The 24,073-nt window shown below is 31.4% G+C and overlaps 2 long non-coding RNA genes across 3 annotated transcripts; one reads left to right on the top strand and one right to left on the bottom strand.

Moving 5' to 3' along the window:
- Window positions 1–1,015: 1,015 nt before the first annotated feature.
- Window positions 1,016–7,769, bottom strand: LOC134723427 (uncharacterized). Of its 2 annotated transcripts, none has more exons than XR_010108057.1 (4): window positions 7,368–7,769; window positions 4,271–4,469; window positions 2,805–2,892; window positions 1,016–2,156 (listed from the first exon to the last, which is right to left on the bottom strand). It is a non-coding gene; the product is annotated as an uncharacterized LOC134723427 (long non-coding RNA). The 2 variants fall into 2 exon arrangements; XR_010108056.1 differs by lacking the exon at window positions 7,368–7,769 and adding an exon at window positions 7,025–7,119.
- Window positions 7,770–14,074: 6,305 nt separating this feature from the next.
- LOC134723426 (uncharacterized) lies at window positions 14,075–20,763 on the top strand. The gene is made up of 3 exons (XR_010108055.1): window positions 14,075–14,144; window positions 18,145–18,242; window positions 20,026–20,763. It is a non-coding gene; the product is annotated as an uncharacterized LOC134723426 (long non-coding RNA).
- Window positions 20,764–24,073: the final 3,310 nt, after the last annotated feature.

The raw sequence follows: 24,073 nt of genomic DNA, 5'->3' as shown, positions 1-24,073 counted from the left end.
CAACTTTTTCGATGTCCCTCCAACAGATTCATTTGATAGTCGCCTTTTATTTCGTGATTATTAACGTTACTCACAGTTTTTCCTGGGTGAATTTCTGCTGTAGTAGTCACTTTACTAACATTAACGGGTGTTAATACCGATTGTACGTATGTGTCTGCCAGTTGAGAATTGAGGGGATCAAAACTTAAAATGTCCAAATGCTCCATTTCTCTTATGAAAACACTCAAAATTGTTCCTCCACTCAAAAGTAAGCACTTACGATTGCAGATAATATAACACTGTGCGGGACAAATTTGCCATTCCGGTATCGGCAAATCTGACTTTGTCGGTTTACAAGATATCAAAAAAAAATTTGCCCAGTGATAGATTATTGAAAAATTAAAAAAATGCCATATGTCCCAACTTGTCACTGTTGTCACTCTTGTCACTGCAGCTGATTAAAAGTACATTTCCCAAGGGAAATTTGATAATTCCCATGGGAATATTAGAATTTCCCATGGGAACTTCATTACTTTTCCCATGGGAAGTTTAGAGTTCCCATAGGAACTTTAAAGTTCCCATGGGAAAAGATGAATACAAAAAGTTCCCATGGGAATTAATTCTTCCCATGGGAACAAATTTTCTTCCCATGGGAACAACATTTCTTCCCATGGGAACAATATTTCTTCCCATGGGAACAAATCTTCTTCCCATGGGAACAATTTTTCTTCCCATGGGAACAATTGTTTTTCACATAGGAACATTTTTTCTTCCCATGGGAACATATTATATTACAATACAAACATTATTTTCCATTTAAATTTTTTTCTTCATAAAAATTACAATTTATTGCAAATACTGGATATATGAGAATAAAAGAGAATACACTTCTGCCTTAGCTGGATGGAAAGCTGTAGGGCATAACATATTTTTGGAACCTTATAAAACATCTCAGAAAAGCAGATTTGTCTATGGGGTCAAGTTTGCAAATCCGCTGAGAGCAAAAGTTGTTCACCTTAATTTTTGGAGTTAAGTCAAAATGAAGTTGATAACTTGGTTGGTATTGGTTCCCTGATATTTGTCCTAATTTTTTGGCTCTAGCACCACTGTTGAAAAAGTTATGCCCCTTTTTTCAACAATTTCCTTAAAGGAAAAGTAGTTTTCCTCAAGGGAAATCAAATTTCCATAGAGGAAAAAGATTTTTCCTCAAAGGGAAATTGTTTTTTTCCTCAAGGGAAATTGTTTTTTCAAGGGAAAAAGATTTCCTTCAAGACAACAAATTTCCCTTAAGGAAATGTTTTCCCTTATTTTTACTTGTTAAACATTTCTTCGCTATACCATGTATACATATAAACAGTATGAATATATATAATTATTACAAGACTGTATAGTTGATGCAAATGATATTCAAAACTTTCATAAATGTTTGACTCAACATTTTTTAATGACATTGAAAATTGATAAAGTCTGACTGTTTAGATCTAGGTATTGTTCATACTTTTTATCAAATTTAACTTTGATTTATAATTTTTTTTTGTAGCAAATGATTCTGTTTTCCTTGTAATTGTTTCAATGCAATACATTAATAAGCAACCAATTTGAATGTCATACCATTTGTGGTGTTCTAAAGAATTTGTTTATATGTTTGCAGATTAAATAATAAAATAAACACTTTTCGTGTTATTTTAAATTAAAATTTTCTTCTGTTTCAACTTGTATACAGTTATTCAATCCACTACGGAAGAAATCAGTGAATACATTATTCCATTCACTTAACATTTTCCTTCAATTCTAAGAGAAAACATTTTTGCAAATTGTTCTTCAAGATCTCCTTCCGTACATTTGATATGAGGGAGCGATGTAAATGAGTGGATAAAACTGGTGTTCCTTTTTCAACAACAAAATAGAATTTGTTCTGCATTCTCCTTTCTTTCGATTAATATATATAATATGTTGTTGCTTTTATGCAATAGTGTTTTTGTGTATCTATGATAGAACTCCATTTTGTTTATGGGCATTATCATGTGATAATGATGAAATTTCCTGTTTCTTTTTTGCAGGAAAGCACACTTTCCAGTTCAAATTAATCCAATTATGCACTTTGTAAATAAATTTCAACTTTAAGTTTCCTCTTCAGTAATGACCTATTGATCATGAAAACCAAGATGTCTGATCACCTATAAATACACAAAATAAACAAATAAAATGTTATAAATGGAGAGAGAAACAGCAATAAATGTTTTTCATATGTATCTTTATTTATTAAAATACATTAAGTAAACTTGAACCTCGCGAAAAATGATTAGCTGCGATGTAGACTAGAAAGTATTAAATGCAAAATAAAGTATTCACAAAAAAATAAGTTGATTTACATTAGTCCTGGCAGTCTGTGTTTGCGGGAAATTAACATCATTGGTTGCCATATTCCTATTGTGCCTGTCCAAAGTTCAGAGCCTGTAGTTTTTGTAAGTTTAGTCTGACACTAAAATTTAGTGGTTGTTGTTGTTGTTGTTTCATATCGGTCATATTTATTTTTTGTAATTTATTTTGTAATAAACTAGGCAATTAGTTTTACAGTTTGGATTGTTTCATTTTTTCATCTTTGGGTCTTTTATAGCTGCCTACTTTGACTTTAGGGTATGGATTTTCTCATTATTGAAGGTTGTCACAGGCCTACAATTGCTTTCTTAAAGCCATGATAGTTTTCATATTTAATACACCACATCTGTTTAATTTTTATAGTAATCATGATTATCATTCTTCAAGTTCAACAACTTTAAAAAAAAAAAAAAAAAAAAAAAAAAAAAAAAAAAAAGTGGTCTTACCATTTAGGTTTAGTTTGCTTCTGCAAATTTTAAATTGCCTATCATTTCTGCTGTTTATAATTTCTCTGTATCTTCTATAGTTCTTGTCCTATACATAAAAGAGTAAAAGTTATTATTGAATGGCATCTTGCATCAATATTTTTTTTTGCTGTTTAATGTACATGATGTATATTAATGTGTGAAGAGTGCACACGCTGAAATGTCTCGCCTTCTTTTACTAATCATTGATAATATGTTGATAGTCCTAAGTATACAGCTTTATCACAACTGTCACATAAACTTAACATTAACCAAGATAAATAAATAAAGACTAATGAACCATGCCAGGCAGACATATACAGCTATCAAGGCTTCAATACAACAATTATAGTTGACCTATTACTTATAGTTTAAGAAAAATAGTCCAAATCACAAAAACACTGATCAATAAACCATGAAAATGAGATCAAGGTCAAATAAAACCTGCACCACTGACATATAGATCATACCAAGTTCAAAAACACCAACGTGTTTGATATTAATTTTAAGACATGTATAAATGTTCCAGACCATATTAGTATTTTGATCTTACGTTTACGGTCCAGAACTTACAGTCCCACCATAAGTGTACAGTCAGACCATTTAAGTATACTTGTACTGTCTGGTACCAGCTGGACCAAACCTGTGTTTTTATTTTAACTGCAATTAAACTTTTTGTATTAATCTATTAAATATTTCAGTTATGTTGATCTGTACTGTACATTTGTTTCTAATAAACTTGACCAACTTCTTAAAATTGGGCAGACTATGCGTACAGTCCAAATACTTGTATGTTCTGAAACATAAACATGATTAACAAGTATTTGGCAGGATGTCATGCTAAAATCCCATTAATATTAGTACTAAATTTTGAGTATATATACATGTAAATCGGGGCTTCCAAAACGGTCATATATTCCGGTCATTTGTATAATGTCCGGTAAAAGACCGACTGGGAAAAGCATGAAACGGTCATATACTTTTTAGTTTTCAAGGCTTTTTCGGTCATTTTAATATAATTCACGATCTTTTTGACCCAACATTTTGCCTTTAACAGCCATACATTTCCGGTCATAAAAGTGACATGTTGATTAATTACTATCAAAACAACCCTTACTTCAATACTCTCTAATTTTAATCACGGCTAATTAGGTGTTGGACAGCTGAAAACTACCTGTTCAGGTGACAGGTAAACTAATTTTAGTACCGGACATCGTATAAATTAATCTGTCCATTCACAATTACTTTCGTACATTTCAGCGGTTTGTATCTAATTGATTTAGTCCAAAAGATCAAATTTATAATAAATTCATTTATAAACTTGATTTACTAAATCCACAAGTTACTTACTGAAATTCATGGCGAACACTCACCAAAAACTTACAATTTAGAGGAAAGACTGGACAGATGAATGCACTTACACTATCAAAACAGAGCATAAAACTTACCAAAAAACAAGATGTTTTACATTTATCCAGGAGCAGGATAATTGAAAAGTTTTTTTTTCTTTCTCTGCCGTCCATCATATAACCTTTGAATTCATTCATGCAAAATATGAAAAATCTGCAAAGGTAAGACCTTGAACCTCAGCTTATCCACATTTTGAATTTTGAACTGCATACTTGTCCTTTTCATCTTGCTGACAACCTAAACATAAAAAAATGATAAAAACATAATTCTAGATTGACTTTGTGTTTTTATTTTTGTTGGTACAAAAAATGTTCCCAACTTTAAAACGAAAACATCATCACCAAAAAAGAGGTCATACTAACCTCCGAAATATTTAAACAACAAACCGAAATTATTACTTGATTGAAGATCTTGTCGTAAGTTAATGGCATAGATACTCTTATTTTTGAAAACTTGATGTCTATTGCATACTTATATTCCTTTGTTCGAGAGTATGCATATTTAGATGGACTCCATGGACTTTAAAGTTAAATAAGCATGATAAATTTTACAGTTTTTCAGCTCTATGTGTACATTTTGAGAGAATCTTGCAATACTGTATATTCTGATATTCAGAACTTATTGTGAGGTTTTTATTAATACAACTGAAAGCTGTATCTCATTTTCATTTCTGATACATATTTATGAGCCGAAGACCAGTGCCGAAAATTTCTCACTGCATTGAAGACCTATAGGTGACCTTTGGTCGTTGTCTGCTCTTTGATTGGGTTGTTGTCTCTTTGTCAAATTCCCAGTTTCCACTTCCCATTTTATAACATGTATGCTGATTTTTCTTAAATTACAATATTCAATCATGCAATTTTGTCCATTATTGAAAATACGGTAAGCAAAAATAAATGCACAAAAAATCTAACATTGTTATATATATGCAAAAGGCTCTTTTTTTTTAAATTCAAAACAGTTGCCTACACTGTTAATTTCCTTGTTTGATTTCATATTATTAAAGCCTTTATAGCTAGCTAGATGCTATGCCGGGGCGGATCCAGCCATTTTCAAAAGGGGGGGTTCCCAACCCAAGACAAAGGGGATGGTCCTATATTCATTTGGTTTATTTTATTGTCTCATACAAGAATATATATGGTTTGAGGGTGGGAAACAGGAATCCCGAATTTTTTAACCTACCCACTGGGGATCTCAACCATTTAAAAGTTTCTCGAACATGTGGGGGTGGGGGTCACCCCAATGGACTCTCCCTATATTTCATTTTATTTGTTTTATTGTTCTATACAAGAATATATATATATGGTTTAGGGGTGGGGATCTTGACCGTTTACAAGTTTTCAAACTACTTACTAGAGGGGGACGGACTTCCCTTATTATTTTATTTTATTAATTTTATTGTCCCCCACAAGAATATATATGGTTTAGGGTGGGGATCTGGATCGTTCACAAGATAATAGCACATTATCAAATTGAACAGGGTGGGGTAACCCCCAAACACTTCCTTTTAATTTCATTTGATTTGTTTTATTGTCCCATTCAAGAATATATATGGTTTAGGGCTGGGGATATGGACCATTGACAAGATAATAGCATACTCTCAAATTGAAGGGGGTGGGGATTACCTGCCAAAGACTCACCCTCCCTTCTTTCTTCCCCCCAAAATACCTTTTAATAGTTCCCAATGCACAGATAGTTAACATTATTTTCCCTTGATTTACACTTTAGAATATACACTATAGAGGGAGGGTAGGGGGGCTCCTAATCCCGAAATCCCAGCTTAAAACAACATAATCCCAACGTCCCAAAATTCGAATAAAGAATTCCTGAATCCCGAAATCCCGACCTTAAAAACACCCAATCCCGGAGTCCCGATAAAGGTCCTATCACCCCTCACTGCAGTGATATTGTTTGCCTTAAATAAGTGGAGAATACAGGCTTTTTCCCCTGGAGAAGAATCCCAATTTGAAGAAAAAATGGCTTAAATTATTCCCAAAAGACAATTTTTTTCCCAATCAGTGCAGTCTCAGTAGTAATTGTGCAAGAATACAAACTGAAAACACTCATTCAAAGAATTTTCATGCCTAAAATGACTTTAGGTGCAGATTTGAGGGTCTATTTATGAATCATCACTGATAAAATGGGGTCTTATTTTATAGCAGGGTTTGACTATTGAAAATGGGTCTGTATATTGAAGTTTCAGTCAAATTCATGGTATATTTTAAATTTCCCAATTTGATGAAAATGACGCATATTTTCCCAATAAAAAAGGGTAGAGGTAGTTTTGAAAAAAGCCAACAATATCACTGGTCTGACACTATACAGGTGTAATTTTTTTTTAAAAGATAATACAACTGAAGACCACAGTGGTGGGATCCAGAATTTTTCATAAGTGGGGGCCCACCGACTGCCTAAGAGGGGCCTGCTCCTGGCATACATCAGTGATTCCATGTATAATCAACCAATTTTTTTTCCCAAACAGGGGGCCCTGAACTCCTGGTCCCCCCTTTTCAATCACCCTGATATAAATTTAGTTTTATCACTTACAATAGGAATGGTTTGAATTCCCCAATAATTCTTATATACCATTAATATCAACATATTTCATTTTTGATAAATGAATAGCAAAAGTTTTCTATGGGTAGAAATGGATATAGTGGGCCGGAAGCTTTCAGATTCACATCATGCCGGTGGCTGTGTTCAAAGTGCTAGGTTTTTATGAGCTCGTTGTTTGCGGACTAACTATTTAGGCCAGTGGTGGATAATAGTGTGCGTGCATTAGTCTTCTATACCTTATTAATCAATATATTCAAATACTGACGGCAAGTGTTGTAATACAATCAATGTCTTCTGCTTATTTGAAATCACCGTGCTATTTACATGTGGGATCGAGAATGCAGGGGAAAGAAACTTGTCAATTATGTTTATTTCTAAGCCAAAATAAATGAGCCGCCGTAAAATTAACCTTGGGTAATCCTCAAATTGGTGAAAGAGGCTTTACGGGCTGACTACTAATACATGTATTAATCTCAAAATAACTCGGCAGCGTCAAATAACAGTGCATGTAAGGCTCGTCTCGGAAGGGGTGTCTTTTTTTCTGTCTTCTTTTTTTTAGTTATATTTTTTATAACTTACACTTTTTTCCATTATTCTCTTTCTTTCACTATTCTTTATTCCTTTTTTTTCTTTGTCCTTTGTTGTCTATTCTGTTAATTCACATCCATACCCTCTTATGTGGACTATGTAGTTTATTTTTCAGTTCTGGCAGAGATATTAGATACAATATATATGTCTCTGGTTCTGGTATTATACGATAAGTCTGAGACTACTATAACAGTGTTATAGTAGTCTCAGGATAAGTCAATTTTCTTTTTCATGCAGTGTCATGAAATATAATGGTTTTATGCATATCAGCCAAGAGTGTGCGTAACATTTTAATAAACTATTCAACACTATATACCCGTTATGTGAATTTTATTAAAATCGATGAAGAACATGAATTTGGCAGCTAGTGCCCCTTAAACAGGTAAAGTTCAATTAACAAATTCTGATCTACTGGCATTAAACCCCAAATTACTTACTTGCTGTATATTGATAAATGTGATTGTATATCGTCAATACCTCAACATCGAGAACCACAGATGAATTATCACGTTTTGATTTTCTTTAATTACAGATAAATGTATTTTAGGTTCAGGAAGTGATTTATTCTTCGGGTACGTCTAAACAACCGCTTAGGACCTCCTGAGTGCACTCAGGACATAAAAAGTGCACTCAGGACCCATTACCATCATCGTATCTGCACACATGATGGATGTTTATATTCGTTATACGCTTCTTATTTTAGAATTAAATTTTGGGAGAATTTGAAATCGCAGGGGCGGATCTAGCCATTTTAAAAAGGGGGGTCCTAACCCAGGACAAAAGGGGAGGTTCAACTACATGTCCCCATTCAAATGCATTGATCGGCCAAAAAAAGGGGGGGGGGTCCAACCCCCGGAACCCCCCTCTGGATCCGCGCCTGAATCGAACTTAGATAGATATGTTAATTCTTATAATAAAATAATGAGGGCACGTGTCACTGATTACACAACTACTGAGCCATGAACTATCCAACAAAATTGATTGGATTATCTTTATTGTTTTTTTAGGAATTGTATTGTTAGTTAAGTTTTACCTTTAACATGAATTTGCATATAGAAAAATAAAATATCTCTTTCGATGTACTTTTTCAGTTTATTTTTCAATCGAACTTTTTCTTTATTTCTTATAAAACCAAGCAAATGGTACAAAGAAAGATATTTTTACATACAATAACATACAGATTTTGCGCATGACAAGTTTGCACAAAAACGAGCAACAAGAATGAGAGATTATTGTTCAACCAGGAGAACATACTTCTACATTGATAATTCTAATTAATTTACACAAATTTTTCAATACACGAATATTTTTTGAAATAAATAAACTGCCGAATTTCAAAACATTTACTCGGCTTATATAGTAAGGTTTAAGAAAAGCTCTTCTACTTTCTGTTAGAGCTGTACATTTTAAAATATAGTGAAATTCATCACCTATCACATGAGAATTAGAAAGTACACAGTACCTTTCCTGTCTAATAATTTTACGCCATCTACCGGTTTCTATAGGAAACCGGTGATTTCCAGTTCTAAACCTACATAGCGTTATTTTATCTTTATAAGGTAATAAATCTAAATATTCTTCAAATTCAAAGTTTTCTTTAATTAGTTTGTAACATAATGCTTTTGGAGAATTCTCCATTTCTGATTTCCAAGTCTGCTTAAATTGGTCAAAAATTCTTTGTTTAATGCTTAACTTTAACCATTTTGGATTAAAACTGTAGTTACCCTGATTTAACCAAATATTTGAAAATCCATATTTATTTAAGATATTTTTTATACAAATCAACCATTCGAAAGTAAATCCACCATCTACGTTAAGTTTATAAATATATCTATATAGAATATTTGTCATTTTACTATCAGAACTGTTTACAATATTAGACCAAAAAGATACCATACGGTGTTCCACATATACTGACATAGGATAAGCGCCTAGCTCTCCATATACCATAAAGCTTGGGGTTGATTTTTTCAAGTTTAACAAAAGTTTACAAAACTTCAAATGCACTCTCTCTATTTCATCAGTATTACTAAATCCCCAAATTTCACAACCATATAGCAATATAGGCCTTACAATTTTATCAAAAAGATCGTACTGACATTTAACTGTCAGGTTATGTAAGCGGCCTTTTCTTAGAACTTCATACATAGCTTTGGTGGCTTTACTAATGAGTTGATTTTTAGCACTTTTAAAACTACCTGTTTTGGAAAAAATAATGCCTAAATATGAAATATCCTTGACAATTTCTAAATCATTACCAGCAAGTGTAAAATTTAATTTGCTTCTCAATCTACCATTACCAAAAATAACAATTTTTGTTTTGGTTGGATTAACTTTCAGTTTCCATATATCACAGTATTCATAAAATGTATTTAGCTGTTTTTGAAGATCTTGTGCAGTTTCAGAAAATAAAACAGTATCATCTGCATAAAGTAATACATAAAGTTTCAAGTAGATATTAATTTGTTCTTCTATTTCATGTGTCACTGTGTTTAGACCTATTACATCATTTCTATGAAAAAAATCTTCCAAGTCATTCAGATATAAAGAAAAAAGAAAAGGAGATAAATTTTCTCCTTGTCTAACACCTATATTACATGGAAAGTATTCGGTAGTATCACCATTAAATGAAATACGAGATTTAATACTACTATACATATTAAAAATTACAGTATACATTTTACCATTTATATCATTTAATAGTAATTTTTGCCACAGGCCATTACTCCAAACGGTATCAAAAGCTTTAGCAAAATCGATAAAAGCACAAAAAAGTTTCCTCTTTTTGTTTTTCATCGTCTGAATGAGAGAATATAAAATAAATAAATTATCAATAGTGGAGTATCCTTTCCGGAAGCCTCCTTGGTTTTCGCATATTAAGCTATATTCTTTCGAATATTTATTTAATCTGTTATTTAATACAGATGTGAAAAGTTTCCCAAAGCAGCTTATTATGGTGATAGGTCTAAAATTCTTTGGATCAAATTTATCCCCTTTATTTTTAAACACTGGAATTATATCACCCCATAACCATTCTTCGGGTACAATACCTGTATCAAAAATTACATTAAATAGTTTTACATAAATATCACACATAACACTGAAAGAATGCTTCAGATGATGACGGGTAAATATATTTGTTGTGTTTTGCAGTTCACGAATAAATAAAATTATTTTATATATAGTTGCGTTTTTTCTGTAACAAGTTCGATTTTTGTTTTTCAGTGTGATTCTTTTCTCTCTCTCTCTAAATCAAGTTTTTCAACAAACACAATGTTGAATGAATATTAAATTTTATTGAATTTGTATATCTTTATTCTCAACAAACCATTATACGAAAACTTAGTCGTGGCTTGAACGGATTTCGTGTCAATAAACTGTCTTCGAAATAGTCTTTCTCGCTGTAAAAAAAATCATTTTTTCAAATTAAATTTAGAATCTTACTACAATCTAACTTACATATTGTAATAAATAATAAATAATTATACCCAAAATATCATAATTTTCAAAAAACGGAGACGAAAACGGTGAAAAGTTCATTTTCAAAATTTATTTTCACATTGAAATTCGTTTCAGGCTTGTGAAACTGGACAAAACGACTTTAATTAGAGAAAAAAAAAACCTTAATAAATGCGGATTTCTTAACTCAAAAATGAGATTCCTGAACAAGTTCCATAAAAATGAGAAATAACATCTAACTACATGTATATGAGTTTGATTGTTTAAAAAATGTACGGCTTTTACAGTTAAGAACGAATTCCATATACAAATCTTTAATTAATATGAATTCTTTAAAAGTATGAACATTTATTTCCCTTTTCAAACTCGTGCAAAGAATTAATTACTGCGGGTCCAGGACAGGATAATAAAATTAAGAATAAAACTTAAAAATTTATGGAACGAAATTTTAATAAAATACGAAAATCTTAAAACCTCGTGATTTATTCATTTTAAACGTCACAATATTACTTCCCGCATGGTCACACTGTACTAACAATACAATCTATAAACAATAAAGATAATCCAATCAATTTTGTTGATTGGATAATTCATGGCTCAGTAGTTGTGTAATCAGTGACACGTGCCCTCATTATTTTATAAGAATTAACATAAATATCTAAGTTCAAATTCTACCAAATTTAACTCTAAAATAAGAAGCGTATAACGAATATATGCATCCATCAATTTCGACTAAAGTAGTGATTCTTTTTATAGATTTGGTACCTCAGTTTCGACTCAACATTTCTTTTTGAATTGTTAGATGGCAAACTCTTTAGGAGAATATTGTATCTGTTCTTTATGTAATTATGGTGATATTGGCGATAAGATTCATTATTTTATAACAAGGCCTTGTACAAATCCTTGATTATAGAATGTTTGGCAATATAAAAAGACGAATGTAGACAAACCTTCATTAAGCAGGGTTTCACAAGTTGATCCCCAAGCGGCCCACATTGTACATCGAATAAGATTTATATTTTTCAACGTTTTCAAAATGAAATAACTTGAATTGAAAATCTCCCAACTGTGAAAATTTGTTATTTCTAAACGTCTTTAATTATTATTTCGGAAAGAAAAAAAATATTTAGCATATTCATATAATTTCATAATTTTTTCCGAGGAAACCTTTTTTTTTTGCAAAGTTTACTTCTATATAATTTTAACCATCACCAGCGACATATTCTCTGCCATCACCAGTTAGTCCTAATTATTAAAGATCAAATGGTGATTGGTATATCGTATTTTAAAATATGACCATCGGTCATCCGTGACGTATCCCGAATAACGGCGCATACCGATAGATAGATAGTTTATTAATTAGCGTTTCGCAATTTAAATTTCATCAAGGCGACTTAATTAAACCAGTTACTATACAAATCTTGAAAAAACGATGTACATGTACTTTTTAATATTTTCAAAACAAATTACGAAAACGTTTAGTGTAAAAATCACCGAATATAAATGTTTCTTTCTGCCTAAAATATATTTGCAGGTTTTGGCATTTGTAAATGACATTAACGTGTAGGAATCCAAATGCAAAAGCCAGTCGATTCAAACTGAAATAACTTCTTAAAAGATGGTTTGATTTTTCCAGAGACACATGTATTATATGTCCATGTATTATATATGTCTCAATACATGTATTATATGTCTCTGAACAAAAAACAAAATAACAAAATCATAAAATAAGTTATCAATCTAATGTAAACCCTGAACTCTCATTATTATATATACATGTCCTAAGTTACTTAATGTCCTGTGTGCAACAAAAGCTGTTCTTAATTATATGCATACTATGTATCAGTGGCGGATCCAGGGGGAGGGTTTCGGGGGGTTGGAACCACCCCTTTTTTGTACGATCAATGCATTTGAATGGGGGCATATGGATGGAACCACCCCCTACCCGTTTTGTCCTGGGTTGCCCCCCTTTTCAAATTGCTGGATCCGCCACAGAGGTATATTTATATATATATGTGTTTATCAGACCAAATGACTTCCCAATTAGCAGAGGCGGATTTCGTTTTTTTCCAGCTGCACCCCCTTAATCTTGGGAAACAAATGGTAGATTATATAGGGAATCACGGAAGCATGACTGGACGTGACCCCTATAAGGCAGCCAATGAGTCCCCACTTATGAACATTTCTGGATCAACCATTGCTTAGTTCTAGTTATCTTAGGTCCTAGTGTGAACTAAAGCCAATGGGTCTTTTTAAACACATCTTAATTCATACATGTATATGTTTTCTCACGGATTTGTTCATGCAATTTTGAAATTATGTTTACTCAATGTGTAATTACTGAAGTTTATATATATTTGCTTCTTTTCTTCTTAATTTCATATAAATTATTTTTGGATTTTTTTTCTTCGAAAAATTAGTGGTGTTGAAATAGGGAATGGACACAGATACCTTATCACATTTAACAAAAGAAATGTTGTATAATGTCATCAATCTGTATTACACGTAGACAGGATGTTCTCTAGAAAACTATACGTTATACACACCCGAGAATACACGCACTGTCGTAATGGAAAATTACTGTATGTTATAGTTACCTGTAATCAGCTTTGCAACACCATGTCATAACAGTTCAAAAAGATTTTCTCCAAATCAAAATGGAATATTCATTTTTTCTTTAAAATTTAAAACTTTAAAAAGAAGACTTTGACAAAATTATGAAATAGAAAGAATTGAACAATTTAAAATCGTATTTTAACAAAGATTTAGATATAATTTTACAACGATCCTTAACAAATAACCACAGGCACTTGTCTCAAAAAAAAATTTCCTATATATACCTTAATATAACACATATTAAGGTATATAGGAACTTTTTTGTTGAGACAAGTGCCTGTGCAAATAACCAACCAAACGTTGAATCAAACGATATGAAACTACGCAGTTTTACATCAAAATACTGACACACACCAGTTTGCCACCTCAGTATGCAAGGCAAGGGTGCTTTTAGCATTATTATTTTAAAATCTTAAGAGGTTCCCCAGCAGTTACTTGCAAATTTAACTCTAAAATGAGAAGTGTATAACGATCTATAACGAATATATACATCCATCATGTGTGTAGATACGACGACTATATAGGGTCTGTCATGAGTGCACTTTGTATGCCCTGCATGTGTGCACTCAGGAAGTCCTCCTGAGCGGTGTTTAGACGTACCGGGAAAATCTTATCTGATTCATCGGTTACACTCCCCTGTCACCAGTGATTCTTTTTCGCTGACATTCTGAAAAAGTATTGTGTAGTCCCTGTGTAAGTGTTGACTCTCAATTTGCACATGTGATTTTTTAACACTCCCTTGACTTCTGAAAACAACAGTTATTCAGTTCACTGATTAAGATGGAAAGCCACAGGACATTCCGACAAGTCACAGGACAAAAAGTCAGACACATGTCTGACTCAGACATAAAGTAACAAAGTTGATAGGACAAAAAGTCACAAACAATTTGTTGACAATTGTTTGAATATAAATGAAAAAAAGGTCTTGAAATATCTTCTTTTTATTACATGTATATACATACATCCATTTTTAATTTAAAGAAATTGTTCATAATAATATAAAAAAGAAGATGTGGTATGATTGCCAATGAGACAACTGTCCACAAGAGACCAAAATGACACAGACATTAACAACTTTAGGTCTTTACGGCCTTCAACAATGAGCCAATATAAAATAGATGTGGCATGATTGCCAATGAGACAACTGTCCACAAGAGACCAAAATGACACAGATTTTAACAACTTTAGGTCTTTAAGGCCTTCAACAATGAGCCAATATAAAAAAGATGTGGTATGATTGCCAATGAGACAACTGTCCACAAGAGACCAAAATGACACAGACATTAACAACCATACTAGGTCACTATACAGCCTTCAACAATGAGCAAAGCCCGAGGTAAAGCCCATACCGCATAGTCAGCTGTAAAAGGCAATCATACCATATTAAATTATGAATTTTTACAAAGTCTATTTTTATATGCCATGTCCTTTGTAACAGTTGTATTATTCCATCAGGTCCTTAGTGCACATTTTTGTTCTTAGTGCACTAAGGAGGTCCTTTGGCAGATTCCATATAAGAAAGTGAAACAACTCCCATAAACATGTTAGGCAAAAATAATAAGCAATGAACTTCTGTTTTTGAATACATGCTTTACTAATAAAGATAAAGACAATTTGACCCCAAAGAAAATTATGAGCATCATCCTTTTTAAATAAACGAGGCCTTAAATGTTATTTTCAGACATAAGATTTGACAGACTTTATTTTTTCATACATAAGATTTGACAGACTTTATTGTTTCTGACATAAGATTTGACAGACTTTATTATTTCTGACATAAGATTTGACAGACTTTATTTTTTCATACATAAGATTTGACAGACTTTATTTTTTCATACATAAGATTTGACAGACTTTATTTTTTCATACATAAGATTTGACAGACTTTATTTTTTCATACATAAGATTTGACAGACTTTATTGTTTCTGACATAAGATTTGACAGACTTTATTATTTCTGACATAAGATTTGACAGACTTTATTTTTTCATACATAAGATTTGACAGACTTTATTTTTTCATACATAAGATTTGACAGACTTTATTTTTTCATACATAAGATTTGACAGACTTTATTTTTTCATACATAAGATTTGACAGACAAATTGAGTTTCTGACATAAGATTTTGACAGCCTTGATTCTGACATAAGATTTTTCATACATAAGATATTTTGACAGACAATATATATTATTTTTTTTTTACTGACATTGGAAATCAAATCCTAGTTGAAAGTCATTTTTAAAACTCCTGGAAAATACTGCAGCCTAACATCTAACAAGATTTCACCTCAGGTCAAACAATTTTAACTGTTAGCACATTCAAATTTTTCAGACATAAGAAAACAAGTTTGACAGATCTTATGTAGGAAACATATAAGTTTAAACTATTGCTTGAATAAAGTTAAATGAAAGAATCAACATGTGTTTTTTCTTATGCACAGCATGATTTACAGTTTTAACTGTCATAAATTGGAACCAACAATGATTTTGAAAGATTTTACAGCGATGTTCCTCACATAAGATTTATTGACTGACACTGAGCTATAAAGCAAGATATTTGAAAGTGAAATCAATATATATCACAGAGGTTTTTGACTAAAAAAAGTAACAGATTTGGGAACAGGAATGTTTGAATAACCTGACTACACTATTAAATACCAGTATACAAGTGTCAACATAAAGCATTGTGACACATACACATTGTGTTAAAAAATGGGAGTTAATTCTGTCAATTTTTTTGCATTTTTTCAACTTGTATTAATCATTTCTACTTTAAACAGAAACAATCATATCCAAAAATTATTTTTATAATTTCATCTTACATCATTATTCATCAAAACATTCACAGATTATGTTTCAAATAACAGTAATTATTATTTTTATCTATTTATTCATTTTGACAGACATTTCCATTTCTTACATGGAATCTGCCATTTGCGGTATTACTACGGACCCCATATATTTGAAGCTGTTCAAAATACTGTGCATTATAGGTACGTGTATCAGATTGAACAACAATTGTCATATATATAAAAAGAATAAGTTATCTGGTATGAAATATGTCCACTGGAACAACAAATGGAAGTTTTTAACAACCTTGACTGGCTATACAGCCCAGTTGCAAGGTCGGTCCACTGGAACGACCGTGCAAGTGCTATATATATATTATAGCCAGTCATGGTCGTTAAAAACTTCCATTTGTTGTTGTCCACTGAAAATAAGCTCTTGAAAATATTATGGATGAAATAGCAAGTAAAGGATGAAATTAAATTGGATGAAATGTGTCAATTTTTTTGGTAAAGTAGTATGTCAGCAGTTGTCAAACTTAATAATAGACCCTTCAGGGGCGGATCCAGCCATTCTAAAAAGGGAGTTCCTAACCCAGGACAAAAAAAAGGGGGGGTTAATTACATGTCCCCATTCAAATGCATTGATAGTCCAAAAAATGGGGGGTCTTTGACACATTCCCCATTTCCATTCTCAATTTTATCATGTAGTTGTCGTAGTCCAAAGTCACTTGGTTTTCGCATAGTTACTAAAAGTATAAGTTAACAGAAATCTATGAAACTCAAACACAGGGTTTGTGACCAGAGTTTAGGAATTACATGAATTAGGGGCGAAAAGGGGCCAATATTAAACTTGTTTGATTTTATAGAAAATTGAATTATTGGGGTACTTTGATATATATATATATTCCAAATCTAACTGTGTATTTAGATTCCTAGTTTTTTGGTCCTGTTTAAATTGGTCTATCTTAAGGTTCAAAGGGTCCAAAATTAAACTTATTTTGATTTTAATAATATTTAAATTCTTGGTGTTCTTTAATATGCCGAATCTGAATATTTACTTAGATTTTTAGTATGGGCCCAAATTCAAGTTGGTCCAAATTGGTGTCCAATATTTTACTTTGTTTGATTTCCAAAAAATTGAATATATGGGGTTCTTTGATATGCTGAATCTAACCATTCATTTAGATTTTTGATATTCTGGCCCGTTATCAAATTGGTCCACATTGAGATCTAAAGGGTCCAAAATTGAACTTTATTTGATTTCATCAAAAAATGAATTATTTGGGTTCTTTGATCATGTTGATATGCTGCATCTAACCATGTATTAAGATTTTGAATATTGGAACATTTTAGAGGTTAATTGTCAATTTAAAATTTTTAAGTACTTGGACCACATTCATTCAATGTCAGAAACCTATGCTGCATCAACTATTGAATCACAATCCAAATTTAAAATTCAGAGTTGTATCCAGCTTGAATGTTGTGTCCATACTTGTCCCAACTGTTCAGGGTTTAAAGTTTACGTTTGTATCAAGCTGAGCCATGCATAGCATTCTTATTGGTTATTTATATATATTAATTTCAAATTTTGACGAGTGAGACACATACAGATTATACTGTAAACAATATTTCAGAGTTTAACGTAGTCAAGCAAAACAAATCATAGAAGAAAAGTTGAATCATGTTTTTGTTGTCCAATGAAAAATTAGTACAAACAAGAAGAAAAAGTATGGGAATGTTTGTTTTTTAAACTATTGACCAGGGTGAAAGTCTTTGAAATTCATGACTGACAAAAAGTTTGTGAAATGAAATAACACAAATATTCCATTCAAATTAAATATTATTGTATATAAAGAAAATACTGATGTTTAATAATAGTTTTTACCCTTTTCATGTTTTATAGGACAAGAAATATATATAGAAAAATAATGAAAAATATAAACAGTTTCAATAGAAATGAGCGACAAAACAAGATAAACAGAATACAACAAGGCCTAAATGGTAAGACCACTTCTATAAACTGTAAATTCAGAAATTATTGCTAGCATTTATTATTGTGATTTTTTAGGGAAATGACAACCAATGACAACTCATTGTGATTACAAAAAAAATCTGCATCAATTATATATACATGATATATATATGTGTTTCTGTTATCAAAATATGATTTTTTACATTACTTGCATTACTAAAAACCTCTGGATGATTTTTGAATTACAGTAATAAACATGATAAAAGTAATTGCCTTTGAATGATGACTCTTATAAAAATAAGAAGATGTGGTATGGTAAATGAGTGACTTATCCACTAGAGTTAAAAAAAGTGGATGCAAGAAATTAAAGGCCAATGATGGACTGGCCTTCAATAATGAGACAACACTTCCTTTATAAGTCAGCCAGTAAGATCCCAACATGAAAAGATTTAAACAATCCAATTTAGTTCAGGCCATGGTTATTATATTTTTAGTTTTATGAAATTTTTTGACAAAACCAATGGGTAGGAGGACGAAAAAAAAAAAAAAAAAAATGCTGCTGCTGCTGATTTTTTTTTAATACCAACCGTCAATATCAAATTATTTTTTTTTTTATTTCACCAGGAGATTTTCTACTAGTGTAACAACTATTTTTTTTTCTTGACAAGCCACAAGGTTTGAATTGAAAATCAATGTGCAAAAACTTACTAAATCACCAAGAGCATAAATTTAGATTCTTTCATGCAGTTATGAACTAAAATTTATTTTTTTTTGCATGAAAAACACTGGGTCGGAGGAGAAAAAAAAATAAAAATCAACATTTTTAATTTTATTTTTTTTCCTATTTGGCAAAAATTAGGGTAGGAGGGTTCGTAAAACTAAAAATAAAAAAACTACGGCCTCAATATGTTCAAAAACAATAACAATTAATAAAAAAAAAATCATGTCTGTGAGCACTCAACCTCTTACCTGACCATAATATAGGACAGTGGTTCAAATAACACAACATATGAACATTCTATATCAACTTTTGCAAGTGGCTAAACTTTAAATATCACTGCAAGGCACTAAACAACGAATATTAAATCTTGGACATAAAGCACTGAAATAAGAGAACTCATATAAAGCATGACAAGTAAGAATATCAAATGAAAGTTCTCAAATGTTAAAGTCATATGAAACGAGTGAGTGAAGAAAAATAAAGTTTGTCCAATTTTTGAAGCAATGCATGTATACATCATAAACTTCATTCACAAGTATATCATATAAATCGTCAATTTTTTTGTCTCTCTGTTTGTTATGATTTAACAAATAATGCTGCTCATTAAATGCCGTGTTTTGAAGCTGAGTTTTACCGATTGTCACCTTATAGTAAACAAATCCCAAAAAGCATGGGTATTGAGCACGTGTTTAACATGTATAATCAGCTATTTGTTTATTTCAATGACAGATCCTTGCATATTTTGTGGTCACCGGATTTTTACGAGGAGGGTTACGCTCGGGTCACTATGCATATGGAAAATATATATAGGCGTATTGCTTCCTGGAAGCAAGCAATTAAAAATAAGTAAACTTCTTCTAAATGTGGACAAATTAAAGAATTTTCCTCAGAAAAAAGTATATGTACTTAAGTTGTACATGTATAATGAAAACTATCCATTTAGTTATAAAAAACATATGCATATTTTTTTTTAATTTGAGATTTCTTATGACTTTAATTAAAACATGATAAAATAAGCTTATTTATATTTCTGTTTTTTTATGCATTTATCATGTTTATAACTTTATTTTTTTTATTTTGTGTATTTATAGGTCAAATATCTTGGTTTTTATGATCATCGTCAGGTCCTGCAAGTCTATACTGAAGAGGAAACTTATTTATTAATACTTTTCTACATAATGTGCTAATTGGATTAATTAATGTGAAATGAACTCAATTGTGTGTTTTTCTGGAAAAAGAAATAGAAAAAATTCTACAAAATTGCTATAAACAAAATGGAGTACTATCAAAGATGCACAAGAACACAATGGTGTAAAATGTAACAACCTACATATTCACTGATGGATTATGGAGAAATTAAGAAAAAAAATAGTATCTTTGTCATGTTTGTTGTTGAACATGTTGAAATGAACACATGCGTTATCCATTCATGTACATAATATTATGTACATGGCTCTCCATCATATCAAATATACAGAGAAGATGTTTGAAGAACAAGTTGCCAAAATTTATTCAACCAATTGAAGGAAGATGTCTTGTGGATGGAATTATTTATGCACTGAACTGTTATGTAGGGGTTAGAATAATTATACACAGCAGCTGAAACAGAAGACAAGTTAATTTGACATGAAAAGTGTTTATTTTATTTAATATGCAAATATAAGCACAATATAAATAACATCACAAATAGTATGATATTCAGTGTTTTGCTTATTATTGTATTGTCTTAAACATGTTAAACAGTCAGCCTTTTGTTTTTGTATGTTTAATACTCACCATGAAAAATTGTATTAAAGTTTATATTAATATCTTTTGTATCAATAATTCAGTCTAGGAGAAAATATATTTATACTGTTTGTACTGTTATGAAATTTCCAAAGAGGAAAAACATTTCCTTAAGGGAAATTTGATGTTCAGAATTTTCCTTAGAGGAAATTTGAAGAACAATGATTTCCTTAGAGGAAATTTCCTCAAAGGAAAATTTAAAGCGGCAAATTTCCTCAAAAGAAAAAGAATTTCCTCAAAGGAAATAATTATGCAGCAAATTCCCTAAGGGAAATCTTTTTCCCTTGAGGAAAACTCTTTTTCCTCTAAGGAAATTGTTGAAAAAAGGGGCATAACTTTTTCAACAGTGGTGCTAGAGCCAAACATTTTTAGGACAAATATCAGAGAACCAATACCAATCAAGTTATCAACTTTATTTTGACTTAACTCCAAAAATTAAGGTGACAACTTTTGCACTCAGCGGAATTGCAAACTTGTCCCAGATACTGTTAATATTCTTATACAAGACCTGTTTATTGTCTCTTGCTTATGATCTTAGATATATATTATAAATGCTGTATGTTTATGCTTATGACCTTAGATATATTATTGCTGTATGTTGATTGTCACTTGCTTATGACCTTAGATATATCATTGCTGCATGTTAATGCTTATGACCTTAGATACATTATTGCTGTATGTTAATGCTTATGACCTTAGATACATTATTGTTGTATGTTGATTGTCACTTGCTTATGACCTTAGATATATTATTGCTGCATGTTTATGCTTATGACCTTAGATATACTATTGCTGTCTGTTGATTGTCTTTTGCTTATGACCTTAGATATACAATGTATAATATTGCTGCATGTTTATGCTTATGACCTTAGATATACTATTGCTGCATGTAATAAATATAAGTAAATTATTTTATTACTTTTATAACACAAATTCAACTGTAGACAGTGTTCTCCCCAGGCCGTTTTAGCGCTGCGATGTTCAGCGCTATTTGAATTCACCGCGGTGGTATTTGGGCAGACCGCGGCGCTATCCAATCAAAAATCAGCGCTATTGTTTTTGAATTTCAAACATCCTGTATTATTTTGTACACATTCCGATCACGTGATCGACTGGTTTATTTATCCGAGAGATCGTTATTTCACCCAACGATGTCAAATATCGTAGGGACCAGTTCAATAAATGATCAAAATGGCGCCATTTGCAAAACTTTTACTGCCAAATTAACCTTTCCTTCCTCGAGTTTTCCGCTTTCATAAGATACCGAAACTTATGAAAGGAATGGACAGAGACATTTGATGCATGTCTCGGGTGCTGAAAAGTTCATTTTTAAAAAATATAACGGAAGTGTTACCCCCTTCTCTGACAACGTGGTCTCGACCATTGCTTGAACCATCTATGACTATATCATTACTTTTTCGCGTTTACTACCGAACTGTTGAACCTGAATTGTTTGAAGGAGGCAACCCTGTTATCAAGGGATTCATTATAAGCCCGTATATTACGATTACTTGTCCATCCGTGGCTCTTTTTCAAATGGATAAGGGAATAAGACAAAACGAAAATTTTGTGTAGATATATATGAAATATCGATATTTGTCAACCAATCATCAATATATATTATTTAAATATTGCTTTAAATTTACTGTAAACAGAGGATGGCTTGGATTAGGAATAGTATTTAATGCTAAAAGGCCACAAATGTAAACAGGAAATTATGTCAGCCAGTAAGGGAGATAATTTGGGAGGGAAAGACCTAAAAGAAGTATTGTCAAATCTTGACAAACTTATCTGGTGGCACGTATTCAAATGTTTATAGAATTATCAAACACAACCTCTAAATGTGGTAGTTGCTTTAATTGGCATACATAATGAATTTGATTGGTAATTTACCTTTAAAATAAAAAATATCTTTAAAATATTTTTATAGTATTTCTTTCATACATGTTATATTCATAATTGATAATTGGAATATTTTAGCCTTTTTTAAGCAAATCTTTGATAACATTTAAATATTATTGAAAGGGCAAGTTTATTTCTTCCTTTGAAATACTATACTCATTTTTATTGCAAAGTTGCACTAGAAATGTTTATAAAAGTAAATGTAAAAAATACCAATCTTGTCATTGAACACTTTCTCACAGAAGCTGACAATGACTTTATTGTTGGTCCTACATGTTCTGCAACATCACCTGTTAGTAATAAGAAGTCTTTCACATAGGCAGTCTGGTATAGAACCACCATGGAAAAGACTTCTCCTTGGGGTTTACAGACAGATAATAATATGAGGATTGTATGAATTTACAATGGAGAAAAAGACTTTTCTTCTATCATGTCTATATCCAGACAATAACATTAGCAAACAAAGGGTAACTTCCATGAGCATGATGAGGACATCATTACAAGAGAAAACATCAAAAGCATAATATAGGAAAAACACATAAAAAACAATTACAAACCAACCGCGCGACGCGACAAAGTTACTGAGAATTATGGAAAATCACGCGCTTACCACAGCGCTATCCAAAAATCCTGGGGAGAACACTGGTAGATTTAAGCAAGCATAATATAACACAAATTATTCAACAGCACTAAATCAAATCACACATTGTAACACAAACATTAGACAATCACTGTTTACAAGTCTATTAGTGGAGTGACAAAGTCGATAAATTTTCAACTTTAATGGACCACCCTACCTGCAGGCTTAATTATACATTTTTGGATAGAGAATTGATTAAAGTTTAATGTTTGCCTGGTCGTAGAATCGAAATATGATGCATTTTTTTTTTAATTTGGGGTTAAAGTGCAGTGGTCGATTTTTTCACCGAAGTACATTTATTTCACACGGGGTTATGAAGAATAAAAAAAATAATATCACATTTGCTTTAATAAACAAAATTTAATTCTTAAATGAAGCAATAAACTGTAACAATTCACTATCCCACAAAAAAAAAAAAAAAAAAAAAAAAAAAAATGGTGATTTTAAAGAAAATTTAGATCAGCAACAATATTTACACACAAAATAAACATGTTTATGACCTTTAATTGTTATTTTTTTCTTCACATATACATTTTACGATGTTTTTCTGATTTATACGTTTTTTCAAATTAAAAGAGAATAAATTATGCTTCTGGTATGGTATATGTCATTTGTCAGTGGCAAATATTTCACCAAAGGTATGTGAATGAGATCGAAACAATTAATTCCAATGCGTCAATGTTATGTGTACTCCAATAAAAATACATATTGTACGGATAGAAAAACAAAATTCCCCTTATTGCAGGACAGCTATGCATACATGAAACCCATAAAACAAGTAAAAAGGGGTCAGTCATAAAGGGCAGTTGCAA

This window comes from Mytilus trossulus, chromosome 6 (genome assembly GCF_036588685.1).
Source record: "Mytilus trossulus isolate FHL-02 chromosome 6, PNRI_Mtr1.1.1.hap1, whole genome shotgun sequence".
NCBI classification, from domain to species: Eukaryota; Metazoa; Mollusca; class Bivalvia; order Mytilida; family Mytilidae; genus Mytilus; species Mytilus trossulus.
This window is presented reverse-complemented; position numbering and strand designations above follow the sequence as displayed.